The 18,295-nt window shown below is 43.9% G+C and overlaps 1 protein-coding gene across 1 annotated transcript in view; it reads right to left on the reverse strand.

The window, feature by feature from the left end:
- Positions 1–18,295, reverse strand: part of ITPK1 (inositol-tetrakisphosphate 1-kinase) — a 128,965-nt gene that overhangs the window by 89,526 nt on the left and 21,144 nt on the right. The gene's annotated exons all lie outside the window — the stretch shown is intronic.

An 18,295-nucleotide genomic window follows, 5' to 3' on the forward strand; every position in this document is an offset into this window, starting at 1 on the left:
CCAATTTTCAAAATGGAACAACAATTGATACAAGTATCAGTATCAGCACAGAACCATGGAATGTATTCTTTCCTGTCAACATGGGTTAAGTTGGCTCTTCTGTTTACGCTTTCTAACTCTGCAGTTGAACTTAAAGATCCAAATACCACCACCTTCTCAGGGCACATGGTAAATGCTTCTCAAAACAGAATTATTAAAAGTACTATTATCAAGCAGAAACTAACAGGATATCATGGCTTGTATCCAAAGTAATGCAAGTAGTCTTTGACTTGCAGAATAGACTTTCTTGCCCCACCCTGCATGCTGCAGTCTCCTACACTCTCAAAAAAACAAATTGAGACCCACTTCAGGAACAGTGTGCAAAATGGGGGAAGAAGGGAGATCAGCAGAAATGGACCTGCATGCCCAAGATCTTTTCCACACGCAGAAGGGCACCTTTGGACCCAATTCTATGTTGCATCCATTTATATCCACTTTCCAAGACTGCAATTTTTCAAGTTGAACTATTTCTATACGTAATTATCTCTGACTGCGTAAAGCTTGCTTGCAGAATAAACAAATAGTAATAGGATAAGGCAAAAATAACCAAGCATGAAATCATTCCCAAAAGGTTTGCATACATTTTCCCCCCATCGTAAAGTTTTTATTATGCTTTCGTGAGACTAACAGTGAACTGATGGCCAAACATATATATGAAAAACCCTTTATAAAGCCAACAGTTGTTTTCATGAAACTGATGATATATTAAGGATGATACAACTACAAAAAGAATCAAAGTTCAAATTAAAAATTTAGTTACACATTGATTTACAAAGAAAAACACAAGAGAACCAAATCAGTGAGCTTGAATTACCTTTGCAAAAGTTTATGTTTGAAAGAAGACCACTTATAGGTCCAGTGCAGACATACTTCTGCCCAATATAGTGGCTAGTCAGGCACTGGTTAGGGTTCAAGTCCAGAGGGCCTGCCTGGCCAGGTTGACCCCAAACCCTTAGTACTGGAGAAAGCAAAAGCATCACGGGCTGGGTAGGGCACACCATGGGAGTCCCACTGCACAACTTTGCCCAGAACCCACATTAACCTGGCATAGCATTGCTCCTTGGAATGATTTTCAAACTATGGTGCTTCCCCAGAGAATGCTCTGGACTGTCCACAAACCACAGACTCCCAATAAAACGTATGACAATTTCTACAGGGCTTCTAACTTCCAGGCTGTTTTAGAAGGCATCTCCCCTGAAGAATCAGTTGCAATCAACTGATCTGAAACCAAAGCATGGATGACTCAGTGAATACCTTTGTTTTCCCAGGAAAGGGCACAACCAATTAACTAGACAGAGCTGATAAAAAGGCACTCCTGACCACAGCTAACACCTTGGCATCCAGGAGCAATGCCAAATCCAGGACTACACCCAGACTATGAACCTGATTCATCAGGTTGACATTGCTATGCTGCAACAGGCAAACCCACCTAGCCACGAATGCACAGGCTATTGTTTCTTCTGAATTCAGCTTGATTGGTTAGCTCACATCTAGGCAACCGCCACAGCTGCTTTCATGCATGTTAAAAATGAAACACACAGCTGGACCATCAGCATATTGATGTTACACTCCACACTCCATATTTCAAGACTCCCTCCACCCCACCCCACCCCCATCTGAAACTCCATATAAATTAAATTGGGGATGAAACAGAACATTGTGGAAACCCACAAGGTAACCTTCAAAGAATGTTGGGCTGTGGGAACCAAGTGGGTTTATGAACATCTGAAGTCAAACCAAGCCACCACAGTTTCACTAATGGTCATGTCTCTTTGGATCTTTAAGGTGAGGTGGATTTTGTTTTTGTTTGCTTAATCTGCATTTTTTTTTGGCAAAGCACAACTTTATATCAAAACTTCAATATTAACAATTAAACTCCAAATTTTAATCCAGAATAATGGGCTCTTTCCTATTTCATTCATATAATCATGAGCTACACTGGACTAGAATTAGAACTAAGTGTCTCAGGCGTTTTTCTCAGATTAAGCGTATTGCAGCCTATGAAAGCAAGAAAAGTCCACATAGCAAAGCAGCTAGAGAAGATCTTGCTCAATAATGTTATTCCCTAAAAGGTAAATCTGTATTATCATAAAATACATGGAGAGTGTTCCTATTCCCCAGCACAAAGCAAGATAAATCTCTGAAGGAGAATCCAGTCCTCAAAAGAGTGCCATGACATAATGCAGCCTGGCTCTATAAGCTGCATATTATGGGTATGGAAAATAAATCAAGTAGAAGGAGCAGCAGTCCGACCAGATATGTCATGAGGATTGGAAAGGAATTTCAGCTATTGCCAGCCTAAAGGCAAATTCTCACTTCACTTGTTTATTCTTGTTTATGTATATATATCCCAAGTACAAAAACCACACACAAATCATCAAGTGTGAACGGCACACTTGGTAGTATTAGGAATGCATCTTTTTAAAATAAAACATCTCTGAACAATATGGAAAAAGCAACTGGAAGAAGATCAGGCCATTGCTTTCTAAAAGATTTTTTAAAGGTACACACACACCTAGTTCTACACATGCCTATTCTATAAACAGCGTGAGGTTAGACAGCAAGGCTGCTATCATGTACACACTTAACTACAGGTAAATCACACTGAACTCAATGGGTCTGACTTTCTGAGCAGACCAGCTGTTAATGTTCCTATAGACATCTGCCTAAACAGATCCAGATAGACCTTGACTTTGCCAGACAGACATTTCTAAGCCACAATAAAATATTTGGACTTTTATGTACAGAAGGCATTATAATGCTTTTCCTCTTGAACTTGCAGTCTTCCTGTTTTGGATTAGGTCAGGGCTCTTCAAGCTATATGCCTTTAGCAAGATGTGTCCTGTTCTCTTGATGAGCTTGGGCAAGCCTCGTAACTGTGCAAGTCTGAAATCCCAAGGATCTTGTTCAATTTTAAAAGTTGGGACAACTAGAATAAGAGGTGGCAGCCTTAGAAAGCAAACCTAACAAACTCTGAAACTCAAAAGAAAAGGACAAATCACAATTTTGGACACCAGCAATGAATGTTTTGAGGTCTTTTGGCCACCACCTCGGCTGGCTAGAAAACTCAGGGCCAAATCCTACCCAATTTTCCAGTGCCGGTGCAGCTCTGACAATGGAGTACGGTATGTGCTGCATTTTTTTGGGGGGGGGAGGGAATCATGGAGGCCTCCTCCAAGTTAGGGAACATTTGTTCCCTTTCCTCAAGGCTGCATTTCAACTGCACTGGCATTCGAAAGTTGGATAGGATTGGGCCCTCAGTTGTTTTGAGAGTACTTACCACGCTTCCTTGCATACCAGAAATTACTCCCTGAAAATGAAATGCCACACAAGAGTTCATACTTGCACTAGACAGACCATGAAAACAAAAACGCATGCTATGGTCCATAGCCGACAGAAGTACAAAAAATAAAATGTTCCCAATACATAAAAGGTAATTGCCAAAGGAATTTAACATTTTTCATCTGATAGAGATGGCTTCTAAGACAGCAGAAAAGAGTGAGATTTGGATGATGCTTTCTTGTTTAACTATCATTTGGAGGACTTTTTTGAAGCAAAAGAAAAAACCATATGGACATGTTAAGGCAATAAATCTACAGTTCCTTAAGCCAATAACATGCCTCCTGGGTGATGAGGAGAGTTAGAAACCATGACTTTGGAATGTCCAGTGAGGTTTATGTGGATTCCTCTCGTTCCATTTTGAAAATGGAAAATGAAGAAGACTATTTCCTTGCAAACCTTATAAAAATTGTTTGTCAGCTATATTATATCTCTACTCTGTTTCTTTCTGTTTTGTTTAGCACAGTTATTTTGAAATGAATTTGCACTGTAGTTTATTCTGATTGGAAATTGCAGGAAAGTCTAGATACAAATACAAAGTTATATTTATGATATAGATCCATGAAGAAGAGGATGCAGTGGTTAAGGGGACTCATGCTTTATTCAGGCAATCTTTGACAGAGGCTGAAGAAAGATGATGGTGTTTAAATATACAAATGTCCAATTTAACACAAATTACACAAATTTCACCTATAACACAGCAGTTACTTCAAGATCTCAACCCTAGAAATGACTTATAACTGGTATCATAGTAATGGTCAAACATGCCAGCTTGATAGCCATTATTTACCAATTGGGTTGCCAACCACCAAAATCATCCAAATTGCTTTATGTGAACACCACATGCAAACAAAAAGGGGTTCTCCATGTTGAACAAATGACTCCCTGCTGCAATGAGATTATCAGCTCAACCAAAAAAAACCAACAATGCTTTTTACTCGATGACTGCAGAATACAGGACAATAGATCATTTATCAGTTTTCAGTCAAAGCTACTCTAATGTATTTTCAAAAACCAGTGACAAGAGTCCTGATTTAAGGCAAATAGTGCATTTTTGAGAGAGTCAGGTTTTTCAAATTTAAAAAAACAGAGCTTCCTGGAGCACCCTGAACTTTAACAAATGGCCTGTATGGTATGGCTACCTATCTTAATTCAAAATGTTTCTGGTTACATTTGGTTGGCAACCTTCAGTCTCGAAAGACTATGGTATAAGCCAAGGGTGCTCACACTTTTTTGGCTCGAGAGCTACTTTGAAACCCAGCAAGGCCCGGAGATCTACCAGAGTTTTTTTTACAATGTTCGCGCCATCATAACATATAACATTTATGTGTACAATGTATGTTGGTGTACCTTGAGCCCCACTGAGTATAACAGGACTTACTCCTGAGTAGACATGCCTAGGATTAGGCTGTGAGGCAGCAATCCTAGCCACACTTACCTGGGAGTAAGCCCCATTGAGTACAATGGGCCTTACTCCCGGCGTTTCCTCCCAGAGGCACCTGGGGGGCGGGTTGGCACTCTGTGATCTACTCATTTTGCCTCGCAATCTACCGGTAAATCGTGATCCACCTATTGAGCACCCCTGGTATAAGCCTACAGCACCTGGTATTCCCAGGCGGTCTCCCATCCAAGTACTAACCAGGCCTGACCCTGCTTAGCTTCCAAGATCAGACAAGATCAGGCATGTGCAGGATAACAGTTACATTTACATTTACTCTAATCCTGCAGTTTTCAAACTCACAGGAAGTTTGAATCCCACAGTAAGTCTTTGCAGGGGTGGGGGGAGGCAGTGGCGCAATCCCCAGGATCGTGCCACTCAGGGGGCTGCAGGGGCTTGGTGCACTTGCCCAAGGCCCTGCAGCCCCCCGGCGGTGCAGGGATCCCTGCGCAACTTTTGGCAGGGCTCCCCAGGTCAGGGAAGGTAACAGTGGAGCGATCGTACCCCGCTCCGCTAAACCAGAAGCGGTGCGTGATCACCCCACTTCCCCTTTTGACCGGGCTGCAGGGACTGGGATGTACCCTCCAGTCCCTGCAGCAGCTGTCCCTGGCTGTGGGGAGCTGGGCGCGAGCGCCTACAGGGCTCCCCAGGTCAGGGAAAGAGTGGGGCAATCACGCTCCGGTTCCACAAAATGGGAAGCAGAGCGCAATCACCCCACTCTCACTTTCCCTGACCCGGGGAGCCCTGCCAAAGGTTGCACAGGGCTCCCCACACCCCTGGGGGGCTGCAGGGGGCTTGGGCAAGTACACCAAGCCCCTGCAGCCCCCCTGAGTGGCGCGATCCTGGGGATTGCGCCACTGCCTCCTCCCTGCCTCCTGGCTGCCCCGCTCCTTAAAGGGACCAGGACCCTCAGGCTGGGGCGTCGTGATGCCCCAGTTTGAATACCACTGCTCTAAACTGTTCACATTATAGATTCTAGATCTTCAGTGCCATAACAAAGGGCCTATATAAGAAAAATATCAAAGCATTTTTAAATTCTTGAGAAGCCAACAATATTCTTAATAATGCTTTATGATAACAAAGTTGTGAGCCATCCTAAAAACTCCTCCCAGAGAAAGCAAAACAGTAAAAAATTTTGAACTGAGAATTATCTTGAAGAAACTGAGGTGACATACTTTATACTTGAGTTTCTATGACTATCACCCACAAATTATGTCTTTCCAGTATCTTGTAGTAAACATTTAGTTTACTTATACTTAAGTCATATCTGGATGACCAGAGTTTAGAGCTTGCCAAGAATTAAAGGACAGCGGCCAAGTTAATGAATCTCATTTTAGCTACAAATACTCCAGCCAAAAGAGATTTCAATCCGTAACCATGGACTATACAAGGTGTGTCAAACTCATTTCATACAGTGGGTCAAATAGCATTCAAGGCACCTGCCAAGGGCTGGAAATGTCATTAAGCAGGTGATGACCAGAAATAAGTGCATTATTCTCACTTAGGAACTCATAAGCTGCAAGAGACAAAAGAGAAAACACACAAATCTTGATCAAATTTTCAAGGTATGTGAGATTGCAATCATCACACGGGCCCTTTCAGCAGCACTGGTTCACTTCATAGTAACTGAGAGGTGATCTGCAATTTGATGCCTTCGCAGAAGTGGCACTGATGAAAGGGCAGTCTGCCTGATTGGGCTCTCCCAGCACCTTGGCAGTTTCCCCTCTTTTCACCCTTCTTGGTCTATAACTTCCCCATACTGTTGCATGGCTTCTAAGCCTCCTTCCATCTCTCCTTCCCACTTCTGGTGGGACCCAACAGACTATCATTCTAAAAAGCAGGTGCCGGTGCTAAAAGTTTGAGAAAACTGCTGTATAGCATAATGAAATGCAATGTGATCAACCAGTGCTGATTGCAATGCAAGTAATACATGCAGGCTTAAAATATCTGGCCTGTACTTATCAAGGGAACAGCAGTTTTCCATGACTTAAAAACTCCTCATGCAAACAGATAATAAAAGACACCCCAAACATGATCCATTTGTTCATACTTCCTACCTAATGGTGGCTACAAGTTACACAGGCCTACAAAATTGAGGGTCAGAAATGTTTTTCCCAAACTTTATGGTGGTTTGATATGAATTTGGGGTGCCGATTCCAAAAATGGCATCCGTTTTGCCCCATCACGACTAGTTTTGGAGATATAGTATAGCCTCTTTAGTGAATGGTTCAAGCAGCTTCCTCATGAGGAAGCCATGGCGCAGGCTTCCTCATGAGGAAGCTGCTTGAACCATTCACTAATGAGGCTATACTATATCTCCAAAACTAGTTGTGATATTTTGGAATTGTGATTTTTGGAACTGGCACCCCAAATATACCCAGGAATTGGTGTAACGTGTAAGAAAGCAAAATGTGTGTTGGCCTGTGTTAGCAACCCTCAATTTTGGCCACACACTGTAAGACAAGCATACTGTATCTCACCCATATGCAAACTAATAAGGAATTCTTTCAGGGATAAGTTTGCAGCTTATCAATGAAATCAAAGCAAGTGCTTCACGTTGCTGAAACGGGAGTAGAAAAGATCTTCAGTCATCAAGTACAAGGTCTAGTGGAGCCAAAGTCATTTAAGTTAGATACATTCAACTGCTGCTTTTTCCTTTTCATGAAGACTAGGCCAATGTTATAGGACTGGGAAATGCTACATTTTTAAATTGCAGGTATGCAATACGTGGTACACAAATGCTTCCAGATTCTATATTAATAAAGTAATGTGGATCCATTCGGCCAAATGTAATCATCTTAGCAAAAGCTAAGTGAGTCATTCCAACACAACTAGAAAGATGCCATCTGCAACATTCCAAGCCGAAACCGAGGTGTGCCATCCTAAACTAAACAAGTCAAAACCTAGCGAAGGCTAATTTTACCCAACTATTTGCAAAATAGAATACAAACAGTTATAAGCTTGATTGTGTTTGATTAAACAGAACTTTCTTGGGTATAAAATGAGGTACAATCCATGTTTTAGCTCCACAAAAACCAACACCATTTGAGTTAAATGCCAATCTTTTCCTTTTCATATACAAGATATGAGAGTGCAAGATTGTAAACTGCCCTGGATTACTGCCCAGTAAGGTAGAAGCTGAGCTGAGATTAGAACCTCGGTATAAACAGAAATAGACTATTCACTAAATCAAGCTAGCTCTCTAATCAGTACGTGGTTAACTTTCCCACAGTTACAAGGAAGAGAAAAGGTAGATGATTCACAGAAGTACAAACACCATGCATAATACGTCAAATAATTCTTTGGAAATAGAGAAGTAATTAGGGTTGTGGAGACTACTGCAGTGAAGGGAGAGTGCCATAACTGAATTTTTCCATTAATTAAAAAGGAAGCATATAAGCAATTAATTTGATGTAAATCAATTTGCTGTATGAACTTTGCCAAACAATGAGAAGATTGTTCAAAACCAGGCCCTTAGGCTGCAATCCTAAATACACTTACCTGAGAGTAAGTCCCACTGAATTCAATAGGGCAGCAGTGCTCAAAGTTGCGACCGCTGCGCACCTGAAATGCGGTCTCCGTCTGGACCACATCTGAGAGTTGCATTCAGGCACCATGCAAAGTCCTCCTTGTTCGGAGGACAGGGACGCTGTTAGCAGTCGCATCGTCTGCCTGGCATACCAGAAGGCTGCGCGACAGGACGTCCACGGTGATGCAACTGCCCAGTGTGACTGTCCCCCGATTGAGGGGGGGTTCATGTGGTGCCTGAGCAGGACCTAAAGGTCCGCTCACCAGGTGGACAGATCAATGCAAATGCCAAATCTGTCCCCAGGTTATGGTTTGAGCAGCTCTGCAATAGAGCTTACTTCAGATTTGGCAGACATGGACAATGGATGCTCACACAACCTCACTGGGCAAGTTGCAAACATCTTCCTTACTCCAAGTAAAATACTTATCAGAAGTATGCTTATGGATTCTGAGCCTACTTTGGATCAGAATAAAGTTCTCACTTAGTGAGCATCTTGTGCCTGTCTTCAGACACATCTTAGGGAAACCAATGGAATGATTAAATCAAGATGCATACTGGACAGTCAAACTAGTATAGCCTTGTTTATGTCAAATGCTGCTTATCAATTGAATTGAATGCTGGCTCAATACCAGGGGTGTGAAACATAAGATCTGAGGACCTTTTGTGAGCCTTATCCGGCCTGCGTGATAATTGGGCCCTCTCAATTATTGAGTCATTATCAGTTCTCAGCTAGTGAGCTGCAAAGTTGTAATAGGAATACTGAAATAAGTTGTGGGCTTTTATCCCTCTCTTTTGTTCTTTAACCTGCAGAATGTACACAGATAACTGGTAGAAGTGATGAAGGCAGATGTATTATGCAGAAAGAAGTACACTTCTGTATGCCTTATCTCCAATAGAGTATCATGGGAAAAGGTACTAAGAACCCTGTACCTTGTATGGAGTTGTAAAGAAGGACTACCAAAATGATCAGGCGGGGAGAAGTTGTAGGTTTATGAAGTTAGACATGATTTGGACTGGAAAACAGAGAGAACCTCAAAAAGTCACAATATAGTAGTATCTTTATGAGTACCAGAATGACACAGCATCTTAAGGAAGTTTAATAAGGTCCCACCCACAGCTCAAATCCTTAGCGTGCCCAAATAGAATCTGAATTTCTGGTAACAGACCCTGATTTAGAGTTTAAAGCTGCAATCCCATACACACTTTCAATAGGAGTATGTATGTCTCATTGAACACAATGGGACTTACTTCTGAGTAGACATTGCATAGGCTTGTGCTGTAAATCTGTGTTTTCAGAGGGTTTGTTACCATTTTAGCAGAATACCTAGCATTCAATAGATGGTGGAACCAACTGGTCATGAAATTCTGTATGTCATGTATGACAATTCTATGTAAACATGCCATCTGACCGCAGTAGTTGTCATGCATGAGCAATACCATCCATGCTGCCTGGAGAGTAGATTGGCCATTGCCCATTTTAAGATGACAATGGTTATGTACTGCTCAGGTCATTAACCACTCAACACGATAGGGGAAAATATTAAAGGGAACACTGCTCAGTAGGTGGTGTTGTTGAAAGGACAGCCTGTGTGAGAATTGGGTTCTCCCATATCTTATAAATGTGATCAAGAACTTCTGTATTTTCTCTTCTATCATTTAAATGTGTGTCAAGATGAGAACAAAGTACTGATTTCTGGTCACTTTCTGCTTAATGACATAACTTCCAGCTCTTCCAGCAGACATCATGAATGTTAACTTCAGCTCACTGTATGAAATGAGTTTGACACCACTGTTCAAGGCAATACAGAATGCATTAAATATTGATTGTTGCCTCTGGCTCTCAAAGAGAGGAGCTATAAGTAACTGTTTAAACAGACTGCCTAGGTATACACAACGGAAGGCAGGTGTTCAATATTTTTGCAATTCCCCCTTTATGAAATATCTGGTGCTGCCATTGAAACGTTCTGTTCAGTGCAATCCTATGCTCCAAATTACTGTGTTCAGTTATTACATTGCAGTAAGACCCACTGAATACAATGGAACTTGCTTCTCAGTAATCATGCGTAGGTCTGTGCTATAAGTTTCAATTAAACTGTCTCAATTAAATCATTCCTACAGCACAGTAAAGCTGGCACACAGGCTATCCTATTCCCAAAGTATTTCAACATGCCAATAACTACTGTGGTTACATAAGGACAACCAGAATGATATTTTTCAGGTCTTGTTAGTTACTTAAAGCAATACTGTAGTAATAATTTGAGCTCTGCTACCAAAGGTTGAACTGGGCTCCCAGTACATTTCCATACACTCTTCAATCATGACATATGTCATAGAAAGTTTGCTGAAAAATATACAAAATTGTACTAGTAAGGAAATAATTGCTTCCATAAAAGGACATGCAATCCCTTTACATAAAGATGTATTTTTTCACCTACACTCAACATGCTTATAGGGAAGCCCTGGAAAATCACAGAAGTTGAAAAGATCACTCACAGAACCCAAAAGCCCCCTCTAATTAAACACAAGCCAATGCTCAACTAAACTCCTTCCTAGCAGTTGGTATGAAATGGAAAAACTAATATGCAGCAAACTGTATTCAAATTCAGCACAAAGCCCATCGTGTGCTGTCTATTTCAAGCACGGTGCCTCTTGACAAACAAGTCTGGGGCACAAGTATATACATCATACTGCAGAGGCCAATGGTATGGTGCCTACACAGTCTCTCCCACTCATGTTCCTTAACAGCATGATGCCAGGAAAAAGGGCAGAGGAGACACTAGCAGTGGGAAGACCATCTTTACACATGTCTTAATCTCTACCACTCTGGAAGTTTTTAATATCTTGTTAGCTATGAAGTTTCAACACAGATGCCAACTTGAGGAAGCCTGACATCCTTGACAGCTTCGAGTCAAAGAAGCCTCCCACAGATTCTTGGGCAATGTTAATAATTTAGCAATAAGAGAAAGTGATGTGCTGGTTTCTTTCCCGGAAAAGTAGTTTCAAATAATTCCAGGACACTTTTCTTTTTCCTGTTCAAGAGATGTCTAAGTGTGTAGACAATCCGTCCCTTCATAGCACAAGCATGGGCCTGAAGCACCAAAAAGTAACTTAAAACTAGCAAATAAGTTGACTAGTTCAGGTGAGATTTTGCTCTGTGAAATATAGTGTAAACAAAAGTGTGGTGAGACAGTAGTGATAGAGCCCATGCTTTGTACCAGATAGTCCCAGATTCAATCCATGATAGCACATCCAGGTGTGGCTGGGAAAAACTGATGTCTGAGAACACTCTGGACAGCCAATGCCAGTAAGCCTAGATCAGTGGTTCCAAACGTGGGGAGCCATGGAAACCAGGCAAGGGAGCCATGGAATACTTGCAAAAAGCCCACCACTCTATACAGTGTATAGGATTAAAGCCCTAATAGAGACCCATGGGCAATTGCCTAGTAGGTCAAGGGAGCCACCAGCTGAAAAGGTTTGGAGACCAGTGGTGTAGATAATACTGAGGTAGCTGGACTCAACATCTCAATATAAGGCGAAGTCATATGTTCAAAAGCAAATATGACCACTGGTTAGCAAATTTGGGGCCACAAGCATCTAAGCAGAGGTCTGTCCAAGACTATCTTGTCCATGGATTCCTAACTCCACCAGTTAGCAAGGTCAAGAAAATATTATAAATACCCTCAGTGGTTTAAGAAACTGACACGAGACTAAACATTTTGTCTGAACAATTTTTCCACTAGGTCAACTTCTTCTCTTCTTGCTTGTTATTTTATGACACAATAGAGTTAACCTGCCTCAAAAGCCTTACATATAGAATGTCACTCTCACATTTAGCGTTGGCTAGATAAAAGGAAAAAAATCTCACAGTTCTATGCCCTAGAAAAATACCTACACACACACCACTTATATAAGAACCAAAAAGAAAAGATTCACACTAATTATAGAAATCAGCTGTAGCAGATGCTAAAAGCAATACACAACCACCAGTCTCAATAATGGATCAGTCTAGCACAGCAGCCACCAAATGCATGACCACTGTGTACCAAAAATGCTGCCACAGTTCAGACCACCTTCAGCTTCCATGTGGCTCAGGTTTTGAGTAGATCTGGCCACCGGGATGTTCTGGGAAGCTGCATCTGTTGCCCAGTGTCCCAGAAGGCAGTTCAATATTGTCTAGGCAGACGCAACTGCCCAGAGTGTCCTGGTGCCCAGATCTACTCGGTAGGCGAACTGCACGGAGGCAGAATGGTAAGCTCTGCTCACAGAGCAGAAGGCTATCTCCAAACTCTGGATCCAGCTCTCAGGCAAGGGTTTGGAGGAGCCTGCTCTAGCACAAAAGCTTTCACACCTCGAAGTTACAGATCTACATCTACAGATCTCTTTCACCAATTTTGCGGTCTTTGCATTGTCGGCTCACTCACTATTAAGCTACCATGCTAGAGCCTGTATCTGATGAAGCCGTCATGCAGTACTCATATTGCTTTCATTGCTAAGAGAACAGAACTAGGAGAGAAAGAACCTAGTAAGGGCCAATTCCCAACCACCTAGGCATAGCTCATTTTAGAATTTCAGCATCACCACCTTAGGAGGTGATAATTAGCCCCATTAGGCTAATCCAAGCACTCCATTCAGGAGCCTGCAGAGTAGGTTACGCCCATCAGCAGCCTTTTGTCTTCCTGAGCTTTTGTAAACTCACCTGGGAAGACCAGCCCCCCTTTCAATCAGGAAGGAAGGAGGGAGGAGGAGCCAGCCAGGAGTATAAAGCTAGGCCTGCCATCGCGTGAGGCTCTCTCCAGTCGCGTGTGGCCTCTGGGAACTAAGTGCCAGGTAAACCGAGAGTTTAGCATCTAGGCGAGTTCAGCAGCAGGGCGAGGAGGCCAGGGCCCCATACACTGCCCTTCCTCTTCCCTTGAGAAGAGGGCTGCTAACCAGTGTTGGGTTTTTAAAAGTACCCCTAAATAAAACAACAACAACAACAAAAAAGCTATGCAGTCAGCCAGCAGCAGGGTGGGGGCTATCCAATGTTCTGCATCGAGTGCCACATGTATGATTATATGCCTCTGGGGCATAAGTCATGGGTGTGTCCTCGGTGCAAGGAGCTCCAGGGTCTCAGGGAACGCGTCCGCTCCCTTGAAGCCTTGGTGGCCGACCTGGAGAAGCGCAGGCAGGCAGAGGAGGACCGTGGGGAGACTTCCGGGGACGATCAGGCTTCGTCCCAACCTCAGGCGTGCAGCTCCTCGGCTGCCCGGGTGGGAAGTCTCGGGGCTGGAGGACGTCATCCTAGAGAGGAGGGAAACAATCCCCTAGGGGGGACCCCTTCTCCAGGGGATGGGCCTGTATCCGAACGCACTCGGGATACTCCTCGGCGGGAGGGGTGTCAGGGGCTTCATGTAGTGGGGGATTCAATTATTAGAAACATAGAGAGGTTGGGTTTGCGACAGATGTGAGGACCGCATGGTGACTTGCCTGCCTGGTGCGAAGGCTGCGGACATCACCTCTCGTCTAGACAGGCTGGTAGACAGTGCTGGGGGAGAGGTAGCGGTTGTGGTGCATGTCGGCACCAACGACATGGGCAAGTGTAGCTGGGAGGTCCTGGAGGCCAAATTTAGGCTTTTAGGCAGGAAGCTGAAAGCCAGGATCTCAAAGGTAGCGTTCTCTGAAGTGCTACCTGTTCCACGCGCAGGGCCAGCTACGCAGGCAGAGATCAGGGGTCTCAATGCGTGGATGAGACGGTGGTGTAGGGAGAAGGGGTTTAGATTCGTTAGGCACTGGGGAACGTTTTGGGACAAGCCAGGCCTGTACAAGAGGGACGGGCTCCACTTGAACCAGAATGGAACCAAACTGCTGGCGCATAACATTAAAAAGGTGGCAGAGCAGCTTTTAAACTGATCCCTGGGGGAAGGCCGACAGGAGCTGAGGGGCATCCGGTTCGGGACTACTCATCCCTATGGGATGAGGATTGGGAGGTTAGAGAACAACAAGACAAGGGCAGAGTAGGAGAAGAAATTGGGAAAGGTAGCGTGATGGGATGTGATAGACGGTTTGGCACAATGAGAGGATGCTGGGACAAAGGAGCAAATAAGCAGCCCATCCTGGGGCATTCTGTGTACAAATGCTTTTATGTGAATGCCCGAAGTCTACGAGCAAAGGTGGGAGAACTGCAATGTCTGGTGACAAGGGAAAACATTGACATAGTGGGCATAACGGAAACCTGGTGGAATGCGGAGAATCAGTGGGATACCACAATCCCGGGCTATAAACTCTACAGGAGGGACAGGCAGGGGCGTGTTGGAGGTGGGGTGGCTGTTTATGTTAAGGAAGGGATAGAATCCAGCAAAGTAGAGATTGAAGGTGGGTCCGACACCACCGTAGAATCTCTGTGGGTTAAATTACCAGGCTTGTGCAGTGATGTAATACTGGGGGCGTGCTATCGTCCTCCAGACCAGAAATCGGATGGGGACCTTGAAATGAGGAAACAGATCAGGGAGGTGACAAGGAGGGAAAGGGTTATAATCATGGGGGACTTCAATTATCCTCATATTGACTGGGTCAATTTGTGTTCTGGTCATGATAAGGAAACCGGATTTCTTGACGTGCTAAATGACTGTGGCTTAGAGCAGCTAGTCACGGAGCCACCAGAGGACAGGTGACTCTGGATTTAATATTGTGCAGTACGCAGGACCTGGTTAGAGATGTAAACGTTACTGAGCCATTGGGGAACAGTGATCATGCTGCGATCCGTTTTGACGTGCACGTTGGGGGAAGAATACCAGGCAAATCTCTAACAAAAACCCTTGACTTCCGACGGGCGGACTTCCCTCAAATGAGGAGGCTGGTTAGAAGGAGGTTGAAAGGGAAGGTAAAAAGAGTCCAGTCTCTCCAGAGTGCATGGAGGCTGCTTAAAACAACAGTAATAGAGGCCCAGCAGAGGTGTATACCGCAAAGAAAGAAGGGTTCCACTAAATCCAGGAGGGTGCCCGCATGGCTAACTAGCCAAGTTAGAGAGGCTGTAAAGGGCAAGGAAGCTTCCTTCCGTAAATGGAAGTCTTGCCCTAATGAGGAGAATAAAAAGGAACATAAACTGTGGCAAAAGAAATGTAAGAAGGTGATACGGGAGGCCAAGCAAGATTATGAGGAACGCATGGCCAGCAACATTAAGGGGAATAATAAAAGCTTCTTCAAATATGTTAGAAGCAGGAAACCCGCCAGAGAAGCGGTTGGACCTCTGGATGGTGAGGGAGGGAAAGGGGAGATAAAAGGAGACTCAGAGATGGCTGAAAAATTAAATGAGTTCTTTGCATCTGTCTTCACGGCAGAAGACCTCGGGCAGATACCGCTGCCCGAACGGCCCCTCCTGACCGAGGAGTTAAGTCAGATAGAGGTTAAAAGAGAAAATGTTTCAGACCTCATTGATAAATTAAAGATCAATAAGTCACCGGGCCCTGATGGCATCCACCCAAGAGTTATTAAGGAATTGAAGAATGAAGTTGCAGATCTCTTGACTAAAATATGCAACTTGTCCCTCAAAACGGCCACAGTGCCAGAGGATTGGAGGATAGCAAATGTCACACCTATTTTTAAAAAGGGAAAGAGGGGGGACCCGGGAAACTATAGGCCGGTCAGCCTAACATCCATACTGGGTAAGATGGTGGAATGCCTCATCAAAGATAGGATCTCAAAACACATAGACGAACAGGCCTTGCTGAGGGAGAGTCAGCATGGCTTCTGTAAGGGTAAGTCTTGCCTCACGAACCTTATAGAATTCTTTGAAAAGGTCAACAGGCATGTGGATGCGGGAGAACCCGTGGACATTATATATCTGGACTTTCAGAAGGCGTTTGACACGGTCCCTCACCAAAGCCTACTGAAAAAACTCCACAGTCAGGGAATTAGAGGACAGGTCCTCTCGTGGATTGAGAACTGGTTGGAGGCCAGGAAGCAGAGAGTGGGTGTCAATGGGCAATTTTCACAATGGAGAGAGGTGAAAAGCGGTGTGCCCCAAGGATCTGTCCTGGGACCTGTGCTTTTCAACCTCTTCATAGATGACCTGGAGACAGGGTTGAGCAGTGAAGTGGCTAGGTTTGCAGACGACACCAAACTTTTCCGAGTGGTGAAGACCAGAAGTGATTCTGAGGAGCTCCAGAAGGATCTCTCCAGACTGGCAGAATGGGCAGCAAAATGGCAGATGCACGTCAATGTCAGTAAGTGTAAAGTCATGCACATTGGGGCAAAAAATCAAAACTTTAGATATAGGCTGATGGGTTCTGAGCTGTCTGTCACAGATCAGGAGAGAGATCTTGGGGTGGTGGTGGACAGGTCAATGAAAGTGTCGACCCAATGTGCGGCGGCAGTGAAGAAGGCCAATTCTATGCTTGGGATCATTAGGAAGGGTATTGAGAACAAAACGGCTAGTATTATAATGCCGTTGTACAAATCTATGGTAAGGCCACACCTGGACTATTGTGTCCAGTTCTGGTCGCCACATCTCAAAAAAGACATAGTGGAAATGGAGAAGGTGCAAAAGAGAGCGACTAAGATGATTACAGGGCTGGGGCACCTTCCTTATGAGGAAAGGCTACGGCGTTTGGGCCTCTTCAGCCTAGAAAAGAGACGCCTGAGGGGGGACATGATTGAGACATACAAAATTATGCAGGGGATGGACAGAGTGGATAGGGAGATGCTCTTTACACTCTCACATAACACCAGAACCAGGGGACATCCACTAAAATTGAGTGTTGGGCGGGTTAGGACAGACAAAAGAAAATATTTCTTTACTCAGCGTGTGGTCGGTCTGTGGATCTCCTTGCCACAGGATGTGGTGCTGCTGTCTAGCCTAGACGCCTTTAAAAGGGGATTGGACAAGTTTCTGGAGGAAAAATCCATTATGGGGTACAAGCCATGATGTGTATGCGCAACCTCCTGATTTTAGAAATGGGTTATGTCAGAATGCCAGGTGCAAGGGAGGGCACCAGGATGAGGTCTCTTGTTATCTGGTGTGCTCCCTGGGGCATTTGGTGGGCCGCTGTGAGATACAGGAAGCTGGACTAGATGGGCCTATGGCCTGATCCAGTGGGCTGTTCTTATGTTCTTATTGCTTTTAAACCATCTTAGGCCATCAGGAGAGATGCACAGTTCATTTTTGTTTTTTATTACTCTGGTTTGTCATTAACTGGCAAACTATAAATCTTCAGCAAGTCTGTTAACACTCAAGGTCAAAGTCTACCTTACACCATCTGCACCAGACTGATACAATTAAAGACATACCACTTTCTATCTTGGGTTAGAGAAGGGAGCAAGATGGCTGAGGCACTGTGTCTCATCATCCTTGGATTTCCCTAATGGATTTGGCATTCATGTACGTATATTGAGTGGGACAGGCACTAGCTACACAGAATAAGAACCAAACAAACATCCAAAAGTGCAGTCAAGAGTTCCAACAATCTAACCCAGTGTTTCTCAAACTGTGGGTCGGGACCCAGTAGGTGGGTTGCGAGACAATTTCAGGTGGGTCCCCATTCATTTCAATATTTTATTTTTAATATATTAGACTTGATGCTACCATGGTATGTGACTGCATTTGGGGAAGTGTTATAGACCTGTACTTTTAACAAACTACTATGTATATTCTTTTAACAATGATAGTAAAGGAAAATTACTCCTGGGTAAGTGTGGGTAGGATTGTAGCCTAGGATAGTTAAAAAAATTCCTGCTTGATGATGTCACTTTCAGTCATGACATCACTTCTGGTGGGTCCCGACAGAATCTCATTCTGTCCCATTGGGTCCTGGTGCTAAATGTGTGAGAACCACTGATCTAACCAGAACACTTCATATCAGATTAAATGATGCCATTGCTTTAATTGCAAAAGTAGGATATCATTTCAAGTCAATCAATTTCAAGCACCCAACATCCCTAAAGCAGTAGTTTGCAAGCTTTTTAGCACCAGGACC

This window comes from Tiliqua scincoides, chromosome 1 (assembly GCF_035046505.1).
Source record: "Tiliqua scincoides isolate rTilSci1 chromosome 1, rTilSci1.hap2, whole genome shotgun sequence".
NCBI lineage: Eukaryota > Metazoa > Chordata > Lepidosauria > Squamata > Scincidae > Tiliqua > Tiliqua scincoides.